This window comes from Canis lupus, chromosome 25 (assembly GCF_003254725.2).
Source record: "Canis lupus dingo isolate Sandy chromosome 25, ASM325472v2, whole genome shotgun sequence".
NCBI lineage: Eukaryota > Metazoa > Chordata > Mammalia > Carnivora > Canidae > Canis > Canis lupus.
Genome location: NC_064267.1, coordinates 31,808,307 through 31,825,816, shown reverse-complemented (window position 1 = coordinate 31,825,816; position 17,510 = coordinate 31,808,307). Strand labels below are relative to the sequence as shown.

General features: G+C 35.1%; 1 long non-coding RNA gene across 1 annotated transcript in view; it reads left to right on the top strand.

The window, feature by feature from the left end:
* The window catches only part of LOC112670134 (uncharacterized), a 38,718-nt gene extending 23,353 nt beyond the window's left edge, over positions 1-15,365 (top strand). Inside the window, exon 6 of the long non-coding RNA XR_004818264.2 lies at positions 14,879-15,365. This is a non-coding gene — a long non-coding RNA (uncharacterized LOC112670134). The remainder of the gene's footprint in view (positions 1-14,878) is intronic.
* The last annotated feature ends 2,145 nt before the right edge of the window (positions 15,366-17,510 follow it).

The window sequence follows — 17,510 nt, the reverse complement described above, 5'->3', positions numbered from 1 at the left end:
GATACACCCATCATCATCCACAGGTACTTCTACATCCTCTTGTTCTACTTGCAACATAAGTGGTCAATCAGGAGGCCTTAACACAATTGGAATTGAAATGACACGTCTCTCTAAAGCATTGTGTATTTATACTATGTCAGAAATATCTCCCACAAACTCTGGTGGTGTTTCTTTACCAGTGAAACACATTCAGCTCTTGATGTAAAGTATTAACACCCAAGAATCTTCCACATATTTTTAAAAATCCTAACATTCTACCTATGAAATTTTCAAAAGTTCTAGTAACAATTTGCTGGTGTTCAACAGATACACCAACAAAATGAACCTGAAATTAGACTTGACCTTCCTGGGCAAGCCTTTATTTGCTCATAGAGTTCAAAAATGAGTTGGTATACTCAGTGCCTCAACATATGCTTCATTACAAGTCACAAAGTCACTCTTGTAAAGATGGAGATGGGATGGGGTTCATAAACAAGGCAAGACTGAAAATGTTCAAGTATAATACCTACAGAAATTAAAGCATCAGATCCTGCCCAAATAATGAGCCATACAACTAACTTCAGTAATGACCTAGAGAGGTGCCTGGGTGGCTCAGTTGGTTAAGCCTTTGACTCTTGATCTCACCTCAGGCCTTGATCTCAAGGTCTTGATCTCAGGGTTGTGAGTTCAAGCCCTGCATTAGGCTCCATTAGTGTGAAGCCTGTTTAAAAAATTTTAAAAACGACCTAGTAAATGTTCCTAGTGGAGCAGGATAGCATTCCCCCACCAGTTGCAGCCTAAAAGTACCCACCCTCAGTTCCAAGACCTTTAGAAATATCTTTGTCTTTCTTTCTGTTCACTGATTCTAAATAATGCCAGTTGGGGTTTTGAATTTTCAGGATCTGCTCCATCACACCTTACACCAAAGATTCTTGTACAGAAGTGATTACCAAGATGAGTGAAATTGCCTCATTGCTAGTATTACTACCTAGTCACCATTTTAACCTAACACCTCGGTTTGTGGGGATGTTGTGCTTCCTTCAGTTATTAAGGACAGTCAGAGATCTTGTAAGGAAAGATTGAGCTTTGGGTAAGCTCAATATTCCCTTTTATTCTTTTATTTTTCCAATAACTATGTAACCAAATTCCTAGACTAAATTATATCCATGTGAATACCTTGCTCAGCTTCCATCTTCCTGATTGTAGCCTGATGGACTAAATAGCTTCTTCAAAACCTCTTAAAATTTCTCACTATATTACAGTGTACGGGTATAGCACAATCCATGTAATCAGTGGGGTTAATGAATCCAGCATAGATTATTTACTTCACTTACCATAAAATTATTAATTTAATAACTAGACATTTACACATATCTTCAATGATATTGCTTTTAAAAAAGATTTTATTTATTTGATAGAGAGACTATAAGCAGGGGGAGCAGCAGGCAGATGGAAAGGGAGCAGCAGGCTCCTCACTGAGCAAGGAGCCTGATGATGTGGGACTCAATCTCAGGACCCTGAGATCATGACTTGAACCGAAGGCAGACATTTAAATGACTAAGCCACCCAGACGCCCCTCTTCAATGATATTCTTAAAGCAAATTCCAGTGGGGGAATTATTGATTCAAAGGTTAAAGTTTTTATTAAGTATTGTAAAATTATCCTCTAAAAAGGCAGCATAAATACATAATTTCACTAATAAGGTTTGAAAGTTCCATTTTTCTCTATATGCTTACTAATCCTAGGTATTTTATTAAAAAACAAACAAAAACTATTTCAATGTGAATATCCAAAAGATTGTGTTTTGATGAATTGTCTTTGAAAAAACAGACACATAGATCAGTGGAACAGAATAGAGAACCCAGAAATGAGCACTCAACTCTATGATCAACTGGAAAGACTATCAACTGGAAAAAGGACAATCTCTTCAATAAGTGATGTTGGGAAAATTGATCAACCACGTGCAGAAGAATGAAACTAGATCATTCTCTTACACCATACACAAAGATAAACTCAAAATGCTTGAAAGATCTAAATGTGAGACAAGAATCCATCAAAATCCTAGAGGAGAACATAGGCAGCAACCTTCTTTGACCTTGGCTACGGCAACTTCTTGCAAGATACATCTGTGAAGGCCAGGGAAACAAAAGCGAAAATGAACTATTGGGTCTTAGTTAAGATAAGGTTTCTGCACAGAGAAAGAAACTGTCCACAAAACTAAAAGACAACCTGCAGAATGGGAGAAGATATTTGCAAATGACCTATCAGAAAAGGGCTAGTATCTAAGATCTATAAAGAACTTATCAAACTCAACACCCAAGAAACAAAGAATCCAATCATGAAGTGGGCAGAAGAAATGAACATAAATTTCTCCAAAGAAGACATACACATGGCCAACAGCACATGAGAAAATGCTCTGCATCACTTGCCATCAGATAAATACAAATCAAAACGACAATGAGATACCACCTAACACCAGTGAGAATGGTAAAAATTAACAACTCAGAAAACAACAAATGTTGCAGAGGCTGTGGAGCAAGGGGAACCCTCTTGCACTGTTGGTGGAAATGCAAACTGGTGCAGCCACTCTGAAAAACAGTATGGAGGTTCCTCAAGAAGTTAAAAATAGAACTACCCTACAACCCAGCAATTGCACTGCTGGGTATTTACCCCGAAGATACTGATGTAGTGAAATGATGGGACACCTGCACCCCAATGTTCATAACAGCAATGTCCACAATAGCCAAACTGTGGAAGGAGCCACAATGCCCTTTGACAGATGAATGAGAAAAGAAGATGTGATATATACACAGGTGATGTGATATATATATATATATATCATATATATCATATATATGATATATACAATGGAATATTGCTCAGCTATCAGAAAAGACGAATACCCACCATTTGCTTCGATGTGGATGGAACTGGAGGGCATTATGCTGAGTGAAATAAGTCAATTGGAGAAGGACAATCTCATATGGTTTCACTCATACGTGAAATATAAGAAAGAGTGAAAGGTATTATAAGGGAAAGGAGTGGAACTGAGTGGGAAAAATTAGAGAGGAACACATACCATGAGAGATTCTTGACTCTGGGAAACAAACAAAAGGTTGAGGAAGAGGAAGTGGGGGTGGAGATGGGGTAACTGGTTGATGGGCACCCAGGAAGCCACTTGATGGGGTGAGCACTGGGTGTTATACCGTATGTTGGAAAATTGAATTTAAATTTAAAAAATGAAACAAAAGAAAATGTGTGACTTTGCACACACATAACATTTCCCCATAGGAGTCTTACAAAAGGCCTTTATTTTAAATGGAATTGTCCCCTTAAAATTTGTTTGTGTAGCTACTTTACATTTCTTCTTAATTCTATTCCTAAATATTTTATGATTCTCTTCCTATTCTGGATGGAATTTATTTTTCTTTAATAAAAAGTTCGGGATCTGAACTTTGGTGGCTCAGCGGTTTAGCACCTGCCTTCGGCCTAGGGCATGATCCTGGAGTCCCGAGATCCAGTCCCACATCAGGCTACCTGCATGGAGCCTGCTTCTCCCTCTGTCTGTGTCTCTGCCTCTCTTTCTCTCCGTGTCTTTCATGAATAAATAAATAAATAAAATCTTTAAAATAATAATAATAAGTCCTTTCTTTGTCAACTAATCAAAAAATAATATATATTCATCATAGAAAATACAAAACAGTGATAACTTACACAAAGAAAACTAAAACCTACATAATCTCAACACTCAGAGATAATCTGAGAATTCTTGCATGTATTTCTTTCCAGACTATTTCTGCTATAGATTTTATTCCCCAAACAATGGGTTCACGCTGTATGTAAAATTTTGGAATTCTGTTGGTTTTATTTGAAATATATAATCGATGTTTTTTCATGGGAAAAAAATCCAACTACAACATTATGCTTAAAAGACTAAACATTGCATTTTATTTTATCAATTGGCAAGTGTCCAAGTTTTTCTATTTTTACTATTATAAAAATATTGTGATTAATATTCTTGTAAAAAAAATCTTTGTAAACAGGGGTCCCTGGGTGGCGCAGCGGTTTGGCGCCTGCCTTTGGCCCAGGGCGCGATCCTGGAGACCCGGGATCGAATCCCACGTCGGGATCCCAGTGCATGGAGCCTGCTTCTCCCTCTGCCTGTGTCTCTGCCTCTGTGTGTGTGTGTGTGTGTGTGACTATCATAAATCAACAAAAAAAAAATCTTTGTAAACATTCTTAATAATTTCCTTAGGAGAAATTCCTGGAAATGGAATTGCAGGTTATAGGGTATGCTATGCATTTAAGGTTTAATATACAATTTTGCTAAATTGCCATTTATATACAGATTGCTAAATTGCCCTAAAGAAAGTTGAACCAAATTTACATTTGTGTGAGAATACCCAGTTGCCTGAACCTCAGTTATTGTGTATTGTTCTTAAAGAAAAAAGAAAAAGTAGCTAGCCCATAGGACAAAAGAACATAGCTTTAATTAGAATTTATTTGTTACAAAGAAGTTGAAGATTTATAATAATTTTATTTATCATTTGCATTTCTTTTTTGTGAACTATTCTTTCATGTTTTTTGGCAATTTTAAAACTAGGTTCTTTTCTTTTTTCTCTTGTTCACGAAGTATTTTGTGCTAAAAGGATGTTAATCCTGAATCTACCATGTATATTAGCAATGTTTTTCCAGCATTTTATGCTACTGTATTTTTATTTTATCATTCAGAAATTTCATACTTTTTTCCTAGTTTTATTTAGATATTATTGACAACAGCAATGTGTAATTTTAAAGTGTAAGACATAATGATTTGATATACTTATATATTGTGAAGTAATCACCACAATAAGGTTAGTTGTTTGTGTGCATGTGGTGAGAACATTTAAGATCCCTCCACTTATTGAATAATCTAAGCTTACCTTACTGATTTGAAATACCAACTTTGAACTTTTGATTAATCATGGCAGATTGATCATACACATTTTTCTCTGCTTCTTTCTGAAAGCCCATTTAAAATGGCAATAAAAAAGCATACAAAGTCTTAAACTCACAATAAAAAGAAACCAGGAAAGATTACAGGGTTGAAGGAGCTCAAAATTTACATTTGCACAGAGAATTTCCAATCAACATTCCTGAAAAAGGTTCACTAAAGTAAAATTTACATACAATAAAAATATCTTTTAAAAATGTACAGTCTGGGATCCTTGGGTGGCGCAGCGGTTTGGCGCCTGCCTTTGGCCCAGGGCGCGATCCCGGAGACCAGGGATCGAATCCCACATCAGGCTCCCGGTGCATGGAGCCTGCTTCTCCCTCCGCCTGTGTCTCTGCCTCTCTCTCTCTCTCTGTGACTATCATAAATAAATAAAAATTAAAAAAAAATAAAAATGAACAGTCTAGGGCCACTTGGCTGGCTTGGTTGATAGAACAGGTGGCTCTTGATCTCAGGGTTGTGAGTTTGAGCCCCACATTGGGTGTAGAGATTACTTAAAAATAAAATCTTTACAAAAAATAAACTATACTCTCTATGCATTTTGAAGGCACACATGTGTAACTACCATCACAGTCAAGATACAAGAACAGTTCAAAGAAGCCCCCAAATTACTTTGTGACTTAGAGTCAACTTCCCAGTCTTTGGCAACCACAGATCTGTTTTCTATCACTACAGTTCTGCCTTTATTAAATGTCATATAAGTGTAATTGTATGGTAAGTAGATTTTTGATCGTGAGGCTTCTTTCAGATTCATCCATGTTGTTGGTTGTATCATCATTAGTTCTTACCTTTTTATTGGAGAGTAGAATTCCAGTGTTTGGATACACTATAGCTATTTTTATCCAGCTGAAGGGCATTTGGGTTGTTTTCCATTTCCTCTCAATTTGTTGCATGTCTTTTCATTGCCTCAAGAGTGCCTTTCAAAGAATAAAAGTGTTAATTTCTATGAAGTCCAGTTTATCAATATTTAATTCTTGGACTGTGCTTTTAGTGTCATAGCTAATGAATCTTTGCCTAACTCAAAATCACAAAGATTTTTCTCCTGTATTTTGTTCTAGAAGTTTTATAGTTTGATGTTTTACATTTAAGAATGTTAGTTTTTGAAGTTAATGTTTGTGTATGATATAAATTATGAGTTGAGGTTCATTTTCTACTTACAGTTTTCTAATTCCACCATCTTTTGCTAAAAAGAGGATCCTTTCTTCATTGGCTTGTCTTTTCAACTTTGTTAAAAATCAACTATACATGTGTGTTGGAGGGTGACTATTTCAGGATTCTATTCTGTTCTATTTACATGTTTGAGCTTTTTTTTTCACTAATAACACACTGTGCTAAATTTTGCAGCTTTATAGTAATTCTTGAAAACCAATAGTTTGAGTCTTCAAACTTTTTTTTTTTTTTTCAAAATGATTTTGGCTATTTAGTTTCTTTTCCTCACTAATTTTAGCTTGTCAACTTTGAAAAACATCTTTCTGGAATTTTAACTAAGATTGCATTGTCTACAGATTAATTTGAAAGAACTAACATGTTAACAATGTTGAGACTTTCAATCCATGAACAATGGCATGTGTCTTTATTAATTTAGGTCTTTGTTTATTTCTTTCATCAGTTCAAGAGTAAAACATTTATTAATGTTGTTCAAATCTTCTTTCTCCTTACTGTTTCCTATCAAGTTGTTCTTTCAGTTACTGATAGAGCAAAGTAGAAGTCTCCAACACTTATGGATTTGCCTATTTTTTTCCTTTCAGTCCTACAAGTTTTGGTTTCAAGTATTATGAAGCTCTGTTTTGATGCATACACAATTATAATTGCATATTGATGAATTGACTCCTTTATCTTTATGCAATGTCTTCTTTATTCTAGATTCTATTCTTATTCCTTGTTATAAAGTCTACTTTGTCTAAAATTATTATTGTTAGCATGTTTTAAAATAGAATTTTGTAATATAATTTTTTTTTCCTTTAATGTCTGTATATTTAAAGGGTATTTCTTGTAGAAACCATATAGTTGGATCTTACTTTTTAAAAAGATTGACAATTTGACAATCTCTATGTTTTAATTGATGTGATCAGGCTGTTTAAATTTAATGTAAATATTTATATGTTTGGATTAAAATCTAGGACCTTTCTAATTGTTTCCCCCTATAGACAGCCAATTTTCTTTTGAGCAATTAAAAATAAGAAAATGTCTTTTATATTTTACTGTTATTTTACTTATTTCTGGAGACAGACTTTTCTTTGTTCAGAAAAAAAGTTTTTTTTTTTTACTTTCTTTTTTGTTGTTTTCCTTTAATATTTTATTTTAGGATGGGTCTTTTCATGACTATTCTTGCAATTTTTGTTCGTTTGAATAAGTCTTTATTTGTCTTTATTTCTCTTGTATTTATTTCTCTTGTATTTATGAAGATATTTCCACTGGCTATAGAATTCTGGGTTGACAGGTTTTAATTTCTTGCAGCACTTTAAATATGTTTTTCCATTGTTTACTGGCTTGCATATTTTCTGACAAGAAGTTTGCTGTAATTCTTACCTTTGTGTAAGTATGTAATGTCTTTTTTCACAGCTGTTATAATTTTCTCTTTAAATTTGTTTACAGCAATTTGAATATAATCTGTCTTTAGAGAATGAGGGGGAATTTTTTCTGAGTTTCTTGGTCTGTGATAGATATCACTTATTATTCTTGAATAATTCTTGCCCATTGTCTTTTAAATATTTTTTCCTGCCAATTCTTCTGGAATCAAAAATCCAAATTTTTTGATGTTGTCCCAATAGTTATTTGATCACCTCTTCTGAGCCCCCCCCCCCCACTTTTCTCTTTCTTTTTTTTTTTTTTTTCTTCTTTTCAATTGTATTTTTCTTCTATATTTCAGCTTGGGTAATTTCTACTAACCTATATTCAACGTCACTTATTCATTTCTCATCTGTATTGAGTCAGCTAATGAATTTATCAAAGGCATCGTTCATCTCTATTACTCTGTGTGTGTAAATTTGTTTTATTTCTAGCACTTACATTTGACTCTTATATTTGCATCTCCCAGCTGCAATTCCCTATCTGTTCATTTATGTTGTTCCTCTTTTCCATGGGAATCTTTAACATATTAATTATAGTTATTTTTAATTCCTTATCTGATAGTTTTGACAACTGGTCATATTTGAATCTGATTCTATTGATTGCTTTATGTCTCTTTAAGGTCGTTTTTCATGTTTGGAACAGTAAAGTCTGAGACAAAGAGTATTTGTGTCTGGAAATAAGCATAATCTTCTAGATTTTTAGTGGTGGGTCTGTGCCATTTTAAACAAACTGAGCTAGTTCTTCATTTTGTCATTGTTAACTTCAGTGCATCAAAGCTTTACATTCTTCTAGTATTGCTTTATGTTCAGGATGGAAGCTGGTTTGTCAGAGTTTTTTTTTTTTTTTTTTCTCAGTGTCTCTGTTGTACCCTTATCCTCAAACTTTCTTTGTGTGCCTGTGCCTCAGGAAAACAAAACAAAACAAAAACAAAAAAAAACTTTCTCCTTTCTTCTTGCATTTGTATTAGTTTCTTAGGACTGTGAAAATAATAAAATATCAAGCTGTATGGCTTAAAACTATGGAAATTTATTTCTCTCACAGTTTCAGAGGCTAGAAATGTGAGATCATTTTGTCAGCAGTTTTAGTTCCTTCTTAGTGCTTTGAAGGATGATCTGTCCTATGCATATCTCTTAATTTCTGATGGCTTACTGGCAATCCTTGGTATTTGCTGGCTTATAGATACAAAACTCCAGCCACTGCTTCCATTTTCACATGGTGTTCTCTATGTTTCTTTCTGTGTCCATATTATCTTCCTCTTAGAAGGATACCAGTCATAGATTAAGGTCCCACCCTACCCCAAAATGACTTCATCTTATCTAATAATAATATATAATACTGTTACTAGTATTATCATATCATATCAGTGCAATATAATACTACATTACCATATAGTACCGTATAATATGCACTATACTATACTAATTTAATACCAGTACTAATGGCTAAAACATCTTAACATAATAAGAGGTTATATCTGCAGTAACCTTATTTCCAAACAGTACTGGTGGGTTAAGGTTTAAAGATATCTTTTGGGGGGACATAATTCAACTCATAACACCAAGGGTATTCTGCTCTTACTAGTTATTTGGTATTTTCTAACCTGGTTTGGGGTGGGATGTGCATTTTTCTGAACAAACCTCTGTCTTATAGAGAGGTCCTGTGATCTTGAGTGTCAGAGATTAAGCTTTCTCAGTGATCAGTGCCCTTCTCCAGTGGTAGGAGACCTCTTAGGGTCTCCTGCCCCATCCCAGGGATGGAGGGCTTTTCTTTTACTTTTCTCTCAGTACAGTGGGTTTTTAGTTGGGTTCTCAAAGTAACATGGTATGCTACCCAACCTCTAAACACTTAAGGCATTTGTTCTTTGGAAAAAAGTGTCCAGAAAGGGACATCTGCCTTTTCTGTAATGTACCCACTATCCTCCTCCAGTTATAAATCAATGAAGGAGGCTTTCTCCAATCTCCTACCCTGCCTGCAATCTTTTGCATATAAGCCCTGAGGTAATATAAGGAGAAAAATATGGTACTCAAGCAGACTTCTCTTTTATCTAAAGCACATGGTAGTGTAGCCTTTCTTGATATTCTACACTCAGACTTTAGCAATTCATTAAAAAATTTGAGCTGAATTTCTTCTTATCCTATTATATGGTGATACTGGATTTTCCCTGTGTTCTACCAAAGGTGAACCAGTAGTCATGACCTTTTCTCCTTAAAAGTGTTTGTATTTCCTTCAACTTTAGGCTGGTTGGTTGCTCTATGACCTCACCAGTCTGATGGCTTCAAGAAAAGTTGCAATTTTGGGCATTATCCTGTTTTTTTTTTTCCTCTCTCTTGGTTTTAGAGTTTTAAATGCCACACTTTCAAAAAAGAACACAGGCCAAGTTTCAACAAACATGAAAAAAGTCTTTACCATGAAAAAGAGATCAATGAACAAAGACAAAAAAAAGGAACTCAGAGGGTAAGACAATATAGGAACCAGAAGAAAACTTCAGAACAAAATAAAAGCAATATCCTTAACAAAAGATTATAAGTTGCATCCACAGAATGGAAATATATGTGTATGTGTGTGTGTGTGTGTGTGTGTATGCTTGTTATGAATATATATATAAAATATATAAAAAAATATATAAATATATATATATATAAAACATTTAGAAAAAACATAACTCTTGATCATAAACATATTAAAAAATGATAGTGGAAAAATAACATTGGTAAAAAGGTAGGAAGGTAATTAATAGTAAGGAAATCTCCCAAAAAGATATAAAAAAGATAGAAAATGAAAAACAGAAGATGTTGGATAATCAATATAAGGTGTCCAATATTTGATTAATAAAAGTATCAGAAAGAGAGAAAAAGGAACATATAAGAGAAGAACTTGGGAAGATGGCAGAGTAAGAGGACCCTGAGCTGACCCCATCCCATCTGTTCAACTAGATATTGTCTACATCTAAGTCAATAAACCAGAGAGAGATCCAAAGCCTTGCAGAACAAATTCCATAACTAAATATAGAAAAGAAGTTGCAGCTGAAAAGTTGGGAAGGTTGGAAAGGCAGAGGGAGGCTGTCCACAGGAGGGAAGGAGCTGTATGTGTGGAAAGAGCAGAGAAATGGGCCCTTGCATTAGGGAGCTCACAGAGGAAGACTAATCCCTACAAAATTTGGCTTTAAAAACCAGAGGGAGTGAATTCTGTGTTTATAAAATCAGTGGTACTTGGAGCCTGGAGCTTGAATAGTGTACTACCCCAGCACTGGGCAAGCCAGGAGGGTGAGTGGTAGCTCAACCATCACCCTTAAAGAGACTGCAGCATGCTTGGAGAGGCAACATAAAAGTGTCAGTTTACACAACACCTGGGGTAAATAGGAGACATAACTATTCATATGATTTGGGAACCCGTTGGAGGACTTCTCTGAAAATGAGGGAAGCTGACAGGTGCCATTTCCTTCCCCATTCCCCATCATAAACACAGAGCTACCTGTAGGAGGTGGACTGCATTGATACCCGCTACCTAACCCACTAGTGGTGAGCCATGCCCATAAGTTCTACTGAGGACTAGTTGACTCTAAGTCTGCTAGCCTTGGCCCTGGGCTCAAGGCAAATTTTGTTAAAGCTGTGCATACACCCCAACCAGATACCAGGTGCATAGCTGGAATCATGTGCTAGGCCCAGCCTTGCTCAGCGTCATGCTCCTGGAAGCCACATCTTACAGCTCCTAGCTCCTGCAGAGCTTTGAGGGATCTGGCATAGGACTAGTGGCACAGTGCAAGTTTTGCTCATATTGCCACCCATTCCCAAGTTCCCAGAAGAAGAAGAGAGAGCAAAGGGATCAGAAAATTTATTTGAAGGAATAATAGCTGAAAACTTCCTTAATCTGGGGAAGGAAATATATCCAGTTCCAGGAGGCATAGAGGATCCCCAATCAAAGCAGATCCACACCAAGACATGTTGCAATTAAATTTGCAAAATATAGTGATAAAGAAAAAAAATTTAAAAGCAAGACAAAAGAAGTAAATAACTTACAAGGGAGATTTTTCAGCAGAAACTTTCCAAGCCAGAAGGGAGTGGCATGATAAATTCAAAGTGCTGAATGAAAAAAAATCTACAGCCAAGAATACTCCATCTAGCAAGGCTATCATTCAGACTAGAAGGAAAGATAAAGAGTTTCCCAGACAAACACTAAAGGAGTTCATGACCATTAAAACCAACTCTGCAAGAACTATTAAAAGGGACTTTTTGAGTAGAAAAGAGAGACTAAAAGTGACAGTATAGAGGAAGGAAACACAAAAGGAGTAAAAATGAATATTTCTTTAAGCAATCAAAGAACTCACACAAAAAGATATAAAATATAACAACATATAACTAAATATGGGAAGGAAGGGAGAAAAGAATGCATTCAACTTTAAATGACCATTAACTTAATATAGACCACTATATACAGAAGAGGTTATATAAAAACTTAATGGTAGCCATATATCAAAAACCACTAATAAATATGCAAAAATATAGAGAAAATAATTCAAATAGATTACTAAAGAAAATCATCAAACCATGAAAGAAAGGATCACAGAAGATCTTCAGAAACAACCCCCCCCAAAAAAAGAAACAACCCCAAATGATAAATAAAATGGTAATAAATACATATCAATAATTACTTTGAGTGTAAATAGATTAAGTGCTCCAACCAAAAGACAGAATAGGGAATCCCTGGATGGCTCAGTGGTTTAGTGCCTGCCTTCAGCCCAGGGCGTGGTCCTGGAGACCCGGGATCAAGTTCGGCATGGGGCTCCCCTCCCTGCATGGAGCCTGCTTCTCTCCCTGCCTGTGTCTCTGCCTCTCTCTCTCTGTCTCTTATGAATAAATAAATAAAATATTTTTTAAAAAAAGAATAGATAAAAACAAGACCAATCTACATGTTGTCTACAAGAGACCTATTTAAGACCTAAAAATACCTGCAGATTGAAATGAGAAGATGAAGAAACATCTATCATGCAAATGGATGTCCAAAGAAAGCCAGAGTAGCAATTCTTATATGCAATAAAATAGACCATTAAACAAAGACTGTAACAAGATACAAAAAAGGACACTATATAATAATAAAGGTATAACAACTGTGAATTTTTATGAACTACATGGGAGCACCCAGATACATAAAACAATTAATAATAAGCCTAAAGGAATTAATCAAAATAATACAATAATAGTAGAGGACTTTAACACCTCACTTACATCAGTGAACAGATCATCTAAGGAGAATATCAACAAGGAAACAATAGCATTGAGTGACACACGGTAACAGATGGACTTAACATATATTCAGAACATTCTATCCTAGAATAGCAGAATACACATTCTTTTAAATGCACACAGAACATTCTCCAGAATAGATCACATATTAGCCCACAAAATAAGCCCCATTAAATTCATGGAGGTTAAATAACATGCTACTAAACAATGACTCGGTCAGCCAGGAAATAGAAGAAGAAATAAAAAAGTACACAGAAACAAATGAAAATGAAAACACAACAGTCCAAAACCTCTGGGATGCAACAAAAGCAGTTCTAAGAGGAAAATTTATAGCAATACAGGCCTATCTCAAGAAGCATTGTTATGTATAAGAGATAAAATTAGTTAAGGCATGGAAAGCACTTAGTGCATGGAAAACAGAAAGCAACTAATAAATGCTGGCTACTGTTATGTTTCAGCAGTAGCACTGTTGTAGTCTACTTAGTACAGCTTTATATTGTATTAATACATGCTGGAGGAATTAGGTCTCGTTTCTCTTCTAATTTTCCCCCTAAATTTTATGAGGGTTTTTTCTTCTAAATAAATTCAAGAATCATTTTATCTTCTCCACACAAAATACATTTTATCTCTGAATTTGTTCAAGTCTTTTGTCCATGCATAGAGACTATGGTTTTGATTTCTTTATCAAAGTCTACACACTTCTGATTCAGTTCATTCCTAGGTATCATGAGTATATCTCTACATCTTCATCTCTCTTTCTCTCGTACTCTTATCCTTTTTTTTTTTTTAAGATTTTATTTATTCATGAGAGACACAGAGAGATAGACAGAGACACAGGCAGAGGGAGAAGGAGGCTCCATGCAGGGAACCTGCCATGGGACTGGATCCCGGGACTCCAGGATCACGCCCTGGGCCAAAGGCAGGGGCTAAACTGCTGAGCCACCCAGAGATCCCCTTGTACTCTTATTCTTGCTCTGGGTCTTGTTCTATTTTATGCTCTATTGTGCAAGAGATCTTCTTTCCTTACATTTTTGTTATATCTCTTTGTATATGGAAACAATATGGATTTTTGGAATCTTATTTTTTAGCCTGTCACCTTTCTGAACTTTTTTTCAATATTAGTATTTCAGTTGATACTCTTGTGCTTTCCCTATTATACAATTATAGTATCTACAAATTATATTTTCTCTCCCTTTCCAACATATAAGATTAACTTATTTTTTCTTTTTCTTGATTTGCTTTCTCTTTTTATTTTATAATATATATACTTATATTATATGAAAGCTGATCTTCTATTGTTCCTTTGATCTTGTTTTGTGCTTTTGCATTGTCTCCTTTATTTTCTGTCTTTTCACTTATTTTGTTTTGTTTTGTTTTTAGTCTTCCAATGTTGTAGTTTGATGTATATCCCACTTTTATTCAAGTAGTAATAATAATAGCAATGATAACTCTATTACTATTATTATAATAGCCATTTATTAAAAACTTGCATGCACCAGGCAATGTGTTTGGCACTTTACAATTTTCAATAATACTAAAATTATCACTAACAACATCAATAAAATGCTAACAGTTGCTATCAGTATTGTACATTTCCTATATGCTAGACATGTTTTAAACACTTTACATGCACTGATTCCTTTTATTTTGACAAAACTCTGAAATAGTTGCTACTATTATTCTGGCAAAATCCTATGAGGCACATATAATTATCTCCACTTTACAAATAAGAAAATGAGATTTTTGCATATGACACCAGCACCAAACAATAATCTATGGTCTGTCATACTTACTTTTAAGGTCTTCAAAAACATTTTACTGGTTTTATGTTGTTTCTGAATCCTATCAGTGCTCCTCCTCTTCCACATCCTCCTCTTCCATATTTCACATCTGTGGTCACTTTTCTTCTTTCCCCTCTGTCACAGGCAGTTCCATTCTACATTTCTTTCTCTTTTCTGTCTTCAAAGACCTTAGTAAATGTATATTAGAAAGGAAAGAAAAAAGAAAAGAAAAAAAAGGAAAAGTGAGGAAAGAAATCCTTTACAAGACCGTGGTTTCAGGTTATTTCCAGTAACAATCTTCTTTCTTATTCCAGGATCAGACCGCCTTACTCCTGCAAGGGCCCTGGAGGCAGGCAGCAGAGATGACATATACTCAGCATCTCGGGTGTGATGGTTCCTGTGAGGGTGACTCCTTCTGGGTTCAGGTGCCTGAGAGGAGCCACAGATGGTACAGGCCATTACTCACTACCCTAAGGCAGCACAGCCAGTCCCCCATTGTTCAGGATATAACAAAGTACTTAGATCAAGCCAGTGACAAAGCCATTCTCTCTGAGCACTAATTAGCCTCTGAGTAATTTCTAATCTAACTCCAATTTCAACCATATGTATATACAGATGCAGTTTGCTTTACACTTCTTGTCTTCCTTTTCTCATCATTCTTGGATCCTCTTGCCACCCCCTCCCCCATTCCTGCATCTTTTTCATTCTGTTCATCAATTTCCTTTCCTGAGATGTTTTAACATTTAACTTGGGACTTGAAGGTTGACAATGTTTGGGATCCTACGTATTCTCCTACACAACTGTGTGGGGCTCTCAGGAACTGATCACTAAAGTTAGTATAAGTTAAACTCAGAATTCCTTTCTTTCCAGAATGACAATATACAAGTATATTGTATAAAAAGCAGCCTAAAGCAGCCTGCTGATACTGCTATATTATTATTATTAATAATTTCTTATATTTTTCTTTATTTTATTTTTTAAATATTTTCTTTAGTTACCTATAAGAAGACCATTGTTACTTTGTTACTTTGCATACTTTTTTTTTTTTAATCAATCAAAGCATACCCTAGGTTCTCAGAGAGGTCTTTCCCCACATTTGTTCCTATTCTTTCAATATCAGAAGACTTTTTGGGTCACAGATTTTTTTTTGGGTGACTGAATTTATCTTTTTATTAGGCATTAGCTAGGACTTATTTGTTGCAGCTTTACTTTGGAAATGTGTGGTTCTTTTTCTCCATTCATGGGTTGATTCATTTTTTCCTTTCCTTTTTTCCCCTTCATTGTCATGAATCTGTTTTTCAAATTTCATGACACTACTAACATGACATTACTAACCACACCCTCCATTCTCTGTCCAATTGACATGAATTCCAAGAAGACAGTGGCATTCTCCTTTGGTTCTCCTTGCTTCTACATCCATAGTTAATTTATCTTAATTAGGGCCAGCATGGTCACATTAACACTTCCAGGAGACTGCCTGGCACCATGGAAAGTGATGGCTTTGGAAACAGGTAAGCCAAGATTAAAATCTTGGCTCTACATCTTCCTATGTATCTTTGAGAAATTAGTTTACCTAAGCCTTAGCCTCCTGATGTTTACAAATGGAGAGAATCCTATTTTGTAATATTACTGTGAGCATTTAGAGGTCATTATGTAAATAACCTGGCATATGATAGGATGAAAATAACTTTTATTTAGAATCAGTCAGTCAGATGTAGGATTCAGATCCCACTTCAGCGCAGGAAATCAGATTCCTACTTCCCAGGAATTTTTAAAGGGTTGTTTACTTAATCACTTTTTGAGCTTCAATTTCCTTATCTGTAAAATGAGAACAAAATTCCCAATGTTGTAAGATTCTAGGAAGACCATACTATCTGAAAGAGTATAAGACCGTTGCACATACTCTCCAGAAATTTTCCTTCTCTTTTACCTTCTGGATGAAGTCACACTCTGTTGGGCATGTCTGAACTTTACAAGATGCATTCTTTTTGTTGTTTTTGTTTTGCTGTTTTTACAAAATGAAACCCCCAGTAAGTATTACACTGGTTTCAAGGCTTTACTTTGGCTCAATACATTGCTTGTTTTGACATCTCAGGAAGGCAGCATGCATTTTCTCTTTCTGATCAACAGAAATATGTTTTCATGAAGATATTACTTTTGATTTTCTCTCTTAACAAGTGTGTACAACTTTTAGCCCCAGGGTACCATTTGAATAAAAAGAAAGAAAAGAGAAAGAGAAAACCCACAGTTTACTGAAGTGATAATTTCAGATAGTATGTGTGCTGCTGAAGCAAGCACTATGATAATTTCAGATAGTATGAAAAAGAAAAGAGATGTAGAATATCCCACTTGAGTATCTTGATGAACTCATTTTTCACAGTTAACTGAAAAAAAAACTCATTCATTTTTTTCAAGGATTTGGAAAATGCCAAAGAAGAAGGAACCAATAAAATAGGAGAAATAGTACTCTCACCAGAATACAAACAAAGACTCTTTGCTTCTCACAGGATTGCGAAAAAGACATGCCCTGAAAATGCAGAATGTTTCCCATCCTTTATAATTCCAAAGGAATAGTTCCATCTCTGATGAACTGGAGGATGTAGGCTTTGAAATCTGACATGCCCTAATTTTAATCCAAGCTCTGTCACTTACCATTGGCAATGCATTTAACCTCAGCAAATTTTCATTTCCTTAGGTGGAAATGAAACAAAATGAACAAAATGGAAATGAAACAAAAAATGGACAGCCTAGTTCTTCCCTCATATTGTTTTTAGTAGGTACAAATGACATAATTGAGGCACGCAGAAGCAATTAGCACAATGCCTTGTATAGAATAGATAATAAATGTTAGTGGTCCTTATATTTTTACTGTAGGTCTATCCAATAGTGTGAACTTGATAATCATAGATGATTGATACAAGTAAATAATGGGACCTGTTGAAAGAA